This window comes from Stylophora pistillata, chromosome 12 (assembly GCF_964205215.1).
Source record: "Stylophora pistillata chromosome 12, jaStyPist1.2, whole genome shotgun sequence".
Classification (NCBI taxonomy): Eukaryota; Metazoa; Cnidaria; class Anthozoa; order Scleractinia; family Pocilloporidae; genus Stylophora; species Stylophora pistillata.
The window spans coordinates 19,047,408-19,054,520 of NC_142530.1; the positions used below are offsets into that span (position 1 = coordinate 19,047,408).

Below are 7,113 nucleotides of genomic sequence, written 5' to 3' on the forward strand. Positions count from 1 at the left end.
CTCTACCAATTGAGCCAACAAGCCAACTGGGAGGAGGCCGTTAAGTTGATTCGTAATAAACCCGTGAAAGTGATAAATCAGATACAATGAATATACATGAATATCATATATTTTCATTGTATCTGAAAATGCAAATGTTTCTGAAGAATGAAAACCAACTCTCTTGAGCCCTTTTAAAATGTCTGGATATTTAGAGTTCACCCAATTTTGCTTGAGAAAAATGGAACGTTCTTTTATTCAACACAGAGGTATCCATCTACTAACTTTACATAAATTGAACATTTTTCTAAAACCGAACTTGTGCCCCCCACCCCTCCCTTTCCCCTCTCGGATAGGCGTCCCAAAGAAGAAGTCTCAATGTTATTGTAGTTGGAACATTTTGAGCTCTTTCGTGAATAGCCTTTATTCAACATACATTAGAATTTAGAAAAAACATATTTCACCTTGTCTTTACGGCTAAGTCGTTCTTACTAAGAACGGATCTTCTTACTGTAGCCTTCACGATCAAGGACCGGTAGAAGGATTCAATTGCAAGGCAACACTTGTCGGTAATTTTGTCCGTTCTGTTACTTGGTTAAAAAAATATCCTACTCACCATTCAATTACGTATTCGTTTTTTCATTGTTTGTCACAAAGCTGTTCATATCATTTATAACACTACCTAACATGGTCTACAAAATCTCTCTCTTACTTTTAAACTTAAAAAAAAATTGCCTAGCTTCATCGTGAAATAACATGAATCAGGTCTTTTCAAAAACTGCCAGAAACAAAATAAAAACAAATCTCAGTTTCACGGGTACTCTTTTTTCTACCTATTTCCTGATAAATATGTTCGTTCATTTACAAATCCCGCATGTTGAAGTGAGCGTATCTTATACACAATGAGCGTCATTAGGGAAAGGGGGGAGGGGAAACAAACCAGTCAAACGTCAGCGCATGTGCAAACGCTGTCATAGCAAGGCGCAACTCTTGGCCCATGTTTTGGGGCTGCTATAACCAGGTTGCCCCTAAATAGTTAGAACCAAACACACTCTCCAGTAAGTCGAGGTGTTTTACATGTGTATAACCTTTCTTTTTAAATGCTGAAAACAAACAAAATGGCACATAAACAGAAGCAGTTTATCGGTCGTTCTCATCAAAAGCTTACGAAAGTCACACATTTTGGTAAGTACTTGGTGTGATCCTTAATGTATGTTAATGTGTGCAATTGACACTGTATTCCCACATGTTCTTATGTATTGATGCATGTATGAAGGATTTCACCAAGTACCTACCCACATTTTACACCGTGCTGCTGGCCAGTTGAACGTACGCGCTCATGAAATTCTCAGATAAGTGATCAGTGATTTGAGGCTAGTGTTTAATATAGCTTATAAACATTAAAATTGACGATCGTTTAATTCCAGAAATTTACCGCAGTAAATCTTGAAAAAAATAATTAATTTTCTAGTGAATGAAATATCAAAACACCATTTCCATACCTTGATGAAATCTATGAAGGTGAACCCAAACGCAAAATAAACCTAATAGAATAAATCACGAAGCCATCATCATTATCATTTTGTCAGGCCCTGTCTATTCGCATTCTTATTAAACTTGAAAACGAACTCTCCTTTCTCCTGAAAAGGAAAAAATGAATTCTACTGTTGCACATTTGAACTCTTTCCTCTCATCCACAACAAATTGCATACGACAGGGTAATGGGCTCCTGCATACGAGGAGTCGTCGTATATGACGTACCTACTACACAACGTCATCCGTCCAAAGTGAGAGATGGGCGGAGAGATCTCTTCTTCAAGTGACGGGGGGGGGGAGGGGGGCGTTTGAGTTAAGTAGGTACACCATAAAAATCATCCCATGGGGACTGTTGTTAGGTCGGTAGCCCATATTATATTAGTGATTGTTTTTACCGGATAAGTGGTCGGAAGGCCAAATTGCAGACGATGGGCAACCCGAATTGATGAAGTCCCCTTTATAGCCGTTATTTGGTCTCGTCACGCAAAGTGCACTCTTCCCCACCAAGAGGTACTCGTCCGGAAATTATAATGCCCCGATAAAATACATATATCTTATTAAACTTTTCTTTGTGTAGTACCGCTGAGTATTTTTTACAAGTTGTGCCGTATTTTCATGCTTAACAACCTCCCGCGTGCATCCATAACTCGATGGGTGCACGCTGCACGCTAACGATTTCTTAAGTGAACTGAGAAGACTAAAATTGATGAGGATCAATGAAAAAATGAAAACTTCAGTTTAAAACCAGGGCATAGAAATCCAAGTACTGGATACTAACCAATAACAAAAAAGTGACGTAGAAGAGAAGGTACATTCCAACTAGAATATACGCTACGTGGTATTTCAGACTGAAAAACAACAGAGAAAATGACAGCAGAGAAGCATTAGAGCGACAAGCAAAGATCTGGAACAAATAGCACATTTAGAATCAACGAAACCCAACCGATCGTCCAGCAAGAACAGGGCTCCAAGCTTACAAATTTCAAAGTTGGCCTGCTATTTGATATCACTTTTCGAGAATTTTCAAAACAGTGTAGGATAAAAAAGGTTATTTTGGGCAAATAATTCGCAGTAAGCGGACTTCTCTTAAGTTTTCCTGGAAGTTAATGTTACGCAAGTCGTAAATGAGGTAAATATTAATATCAGAGATGGGTCAAATCAAAACTCACCACATACTCTGCGACAAAAAACATGTTGATCCCTATAACTACAACGGATAAAAAACACACTACACCTTGCATCACCCCAGGGATGAAAACAACAGGGCGACAATTAAATGGATTTCTATGAAAAACTAGAAGAGCCAAAAATAAATACAGTCCAAATGGTATCCAATGATAAAAGTCGCTAAATGTCTTATTCTATGCTCTCAGTTTGTTTGTTTGTTTGTGACGAACCAGAGAAAAAGTGACGCATTTTCGTGCGCTTTTTTCCTAACTACCTCCACAAACCAAGAACCCGCAAAGCTTAATTTAAAAAAAGGATTGGCCATAATTTTTCTCATTTAAAACGCTGGTACAAGTCAGTCAGCATTGACCCAATTCCTTCAAAATTTAAAATACCACCATTTCGTCAAAAACAACACGGACGTTGGAGGGTAACCACACTAAGGCCGAATTAGCTGCCACATATTTTCCCTTCAATTACTTACGAGAACTCAGAGTTTCATCAAAGTAACACCCTCCGGATGATAGGCTTGTCTCACCACCTCGTGCTGGATAGTGTACTGAGAACAATTTTTGCGCCCCACGTGACACTTACAAGTAAATTTTCCACAGCATTTATTAACGAATTGCCCTCAAGGCCGCGCTCTAGATTAGACCCTACGGGATCTTTTACACGGTGGAAATGGTACAGCATAGTATATATTCACCAACGCATAGAAACAATACAACTTAGAGACAGCTTAGCATACCTTCCATTCTTAAACGTTCCCATAATGGCTTTATATCCCGTAAAATGCAACACAGGAATCAGAGCAAAAGGGAGCTGGCAAGATAACAAAAAGTCCTTAGCTTAACAAAATTCACTAACTTCATTCGATTGTTGGAAACATTTTTGACTCCCATCGGTGCTTCTACTGATTTAAAGCTTCCTGTTCTGCCATTTACTCATCTGAAACCTTGATGTTGAGTCACTTTCTTTTTTCTCAAAACCAAACAAAAGTTGTTACCGGAACCACGTCACAGTTCAACCATGTCATCCCTAAGATCTGAAAAGAAGTTCTCTTTATTATCTGCCTCATAATTCTTACGATATTAGTTCGGAAAATTTGATATTGGATCAACTAATAAATCCCTATTGATATTTGTCTTTATTCTCATCACTAGTCTGCTTCATACTGTACTGATATTGTTAGGAGAAATTCTGTCTTGGTCACTCAGTGGCAGTTCAAGGGTTAAACATGGTTTTTCGGACCCTTGTGTTTTCAATTGTAGTGGAGTTCTTTTCCATCCGTAATTATCCATGACGAAGGTTTTCTACCCTGACAAAGCAACAATTTAAACGTTTGCTTCATGGTAAGATTGATAATATCGCAAATGCGGCTCGAAACTATCTCAGCCACAACTTACCTGCAAACTCTGTAGCACATTAAGAAAATCATTCATTCCAGTCAGATCCTGGACTCCATCCTTAAAAGCCACAATAGGGGTTGGAGCAATGGCGATCGATCTGGTAAATAGCACTCGCTTCCATCTTGCCCAAGAGATCTTCAAGAATCCCTGCAGTGCATAACTCAAATCGAAAGATTTTCTCTTCTCAAGGAATTATCAACAATCGTTGACATGCGGGCAAGCACAAGTTATTCCAAGTTTAGTGTGGTAAAAATCGCTTCCTACCTCCATAGCAAACTGGAAAAAAAAATGATGCCATTAGCTTTCAGCAAAAGAAGGCGAGAGCAAATTCAACGAAAGAGCCCTTAAGATGAGTTCTAATTAAGGTCCAAGGTTATTCAAGGAATCGTTTGGTTTTTGTTGACTTCGCCCTGTGATTGGTTGAAAGAACTGACGCCAACCCCACAGCCAAACAGATTAAAAAATAACACCTACTGCAACAGGGTCATTCGCCTTTTCCCGCGCTTAAAAGCTGTTTATTCGTTTAAACTTTCTTTTTGATAATTGATTGGCTCCTTGAGAAATTTTCTTCCCTGTGATTGTCAAAAGCGCAGTTATCCTAAATATGATCTATTTTTAGATCAAAAGGACGATATTTTTTGAGGATTGACCACATTGACGGTAACCTTTCTGAGTGCTTACTATAAACGCTCAAGAAACACGATGGACATTTTCACCTTTCCTTTGTGCGCCATGCTAAGCATAAAGCTCCAAAAACAAACAGGCAAACTAACAAAACGCAAACGTGTTTTATTTTTTTATGAATCAAACGCTCGCCCTCATAGTGCCTCCCGGTTAGCTCAGTTGGTTAGAGCGCCGGATTCACGCACGAGATTAATGTGTTGTGGATGTCCTCCCCAGGGGTGGGATGGGTGGGAATTGGCCCTGGAAAGCCCCTATGGGGAGTGGTCAACTAACGTATATATGTATAGTAGAACTTTGACCAACTGCAAGAATTCTAATGCCCCAAATTGACAACGCTGCTTTTCCAAACATGCATCTGAGAAAGACACTCTGAAAAGATACACGGACAGGATTTTAAAACGATCACCACTACACTGCAATAATTAACGACTTTTCACCGAACGAAGTGTGGTTGGTTCGTAGAGGAGTATTCAACCAGCCGCAATGCGTCAAAGTATATATGCACCGCTAGCCACCCATACTGAGGTGAATAATTGTTTTAGAAAATATTAAATCATTGAGATAACATAGCACAAAAAGATGATTTTAACTCACTTATTCCTCCAAAGATTGCAATATTTTCTGGTGCATACTCCACCCACGTTGCTCGGGGTGAATAATTAACAATTAGTATATACTAAAACAGTGGATAGCGTTGAAGGCGCGCTATGATTGGCTAGTCAAACTCCGAACATCCTTTGCTATTTACCTCCGAGCAACTCGGGAAAAAATGGCGTGCCGGTTTGCATCCGTGACAAGCGAAGAAATCACTCAAATAAGGACGAACCAGTCCATGAAAACCCAGAGAAAGCGACTTAATTTGGTTTAGCCTTGTTTAAAGATAATGGTAACCGGGAGTTTATCGATAAAAACCGATGAAAAAGGTTTTGTTTACAAATGCAAATTAATCTTGCGTAACCTCACTTGTTCACTTGAAAATCAAAGTTAAATGGTATTTTTTACAGAATAGTTTCAAATACAGAAAGAGTTTGCACCACCATTTGAAGAAATGTCGCCACCAGAGCTAAACAAATGTCTTCGGAAATTTTATCTGTCAGCGAAAAAACGTGACGGTAGTTTTTAGAACAAACAATCACTTACCGCGATCCGAGCCGCGTTGGATCGTTACGCGCGGGAAAATGTTGGAATCGTTGCTGGAATGTAGGAATTAAAATAAATTTTTGGTGGTGTATATTATCTCACTGTTTTAGTATATACTAAAACAACTATTCACCTCAGTGTCGGTGGTTAGCGGTGAATATTTACCTCGCCGCTTCGCGGCTTGGTAAATATCCACCACTAACCACTTTCACTTCGGTGAATAGTTGTTAATTATTCCACGAGCGCGCGCTGGATATGAGATGATAGATATAGCCAACGAGGCGCGTAGCGCCGAATTGGCTATAATCGTCTCATATCCAACAAGAGCGAGTGGAATAATTGTTTATTAAAAACGTTAAATTAAGTTATTAAATTTAATTAAATTTTATTAAATTTTTAGCTCCCTTTTAATTTTAAGCTGAAACGTACGCTTACCATATTTGTAGATTATGGTATATTGGCTGATATACCATAATGGCTAAGCCGATAAAAAGTCTTGAATTACATTATCCAATGATTTAGTTTTTAATAACAAAAAATAGTCGGAGTTCAAGCGGCCAATCAGAGCGCGCCTTCAACGTTGTCCACTGTTTTGGTATAAACTAATCGCTACAATTAACTGCCTGAACTAATGTCTAAATTATTAGTACACCAATAGTTCTTAACCCTTTGAAAAGGTCTCCGTCGATGGCTATACTTGACAAACATAGAGAAAGGAGAATTCGATATTTTCTGATTTTATACATCAATCAAGAAACACTTTCACCAAAAGTTTACCTAATGCTTGTATTTGAAAAGTTAACAAAATTGTTCCAAGATTCTTACTTTAGGATCTCCGATCTTGTCCACATCAAATATGTCAACTTGGCTTATGCTGTAATTAAGGCATTTGTGATACTGAAAAGAAAGAGATTGTCAGAGTTTTTATCGAGAAACGTAGTAACACGAGAATATTGAAAGTAAAAGGGAAGGTACTCACAGCAATATCAAGCAGCTAAGTGATGAAAATAAAGAAAAGTGTCTGTTAGGAGGGGGGGTTGTTAGTTGATCAAATACCAAATTCTTCAAACTAACACCATAAGAGTTGCAATAAAGACAGTATGGAGAATTATCACTGAGATCTTGGCAATGAAAGGGATACGCGTTTGCTAATTATTTTTAGTGTAATTCGTACTTATTTCTTGTTTTACGTTTTCAT

General features: G+C 38.4%; 1 long non-coding RNA gene across 1 annotated transcript; it reads right to left on the reverse strand.

Moving 5' to 3' along the window:
- Positions 1-3,279: 3,279 nt before the first annotated feature.
- LOC148719112 (uncharacterized) lies at positions 3,280-6,583 on the reverse strand. Its single transcript, XR_015993965.1, has 2 exons — positions 4,089-6,583; positions 3,280-4,000 (listed from the first exon to the last, which is right to left on the reverse strand). It is a non-coding gene; the product is annotated as an uncharacterized LOC148719112 (long non-coding RNA).
- Between the last annotated feature and the right edge of the window lie 530 nt (positions 6,584-7,113).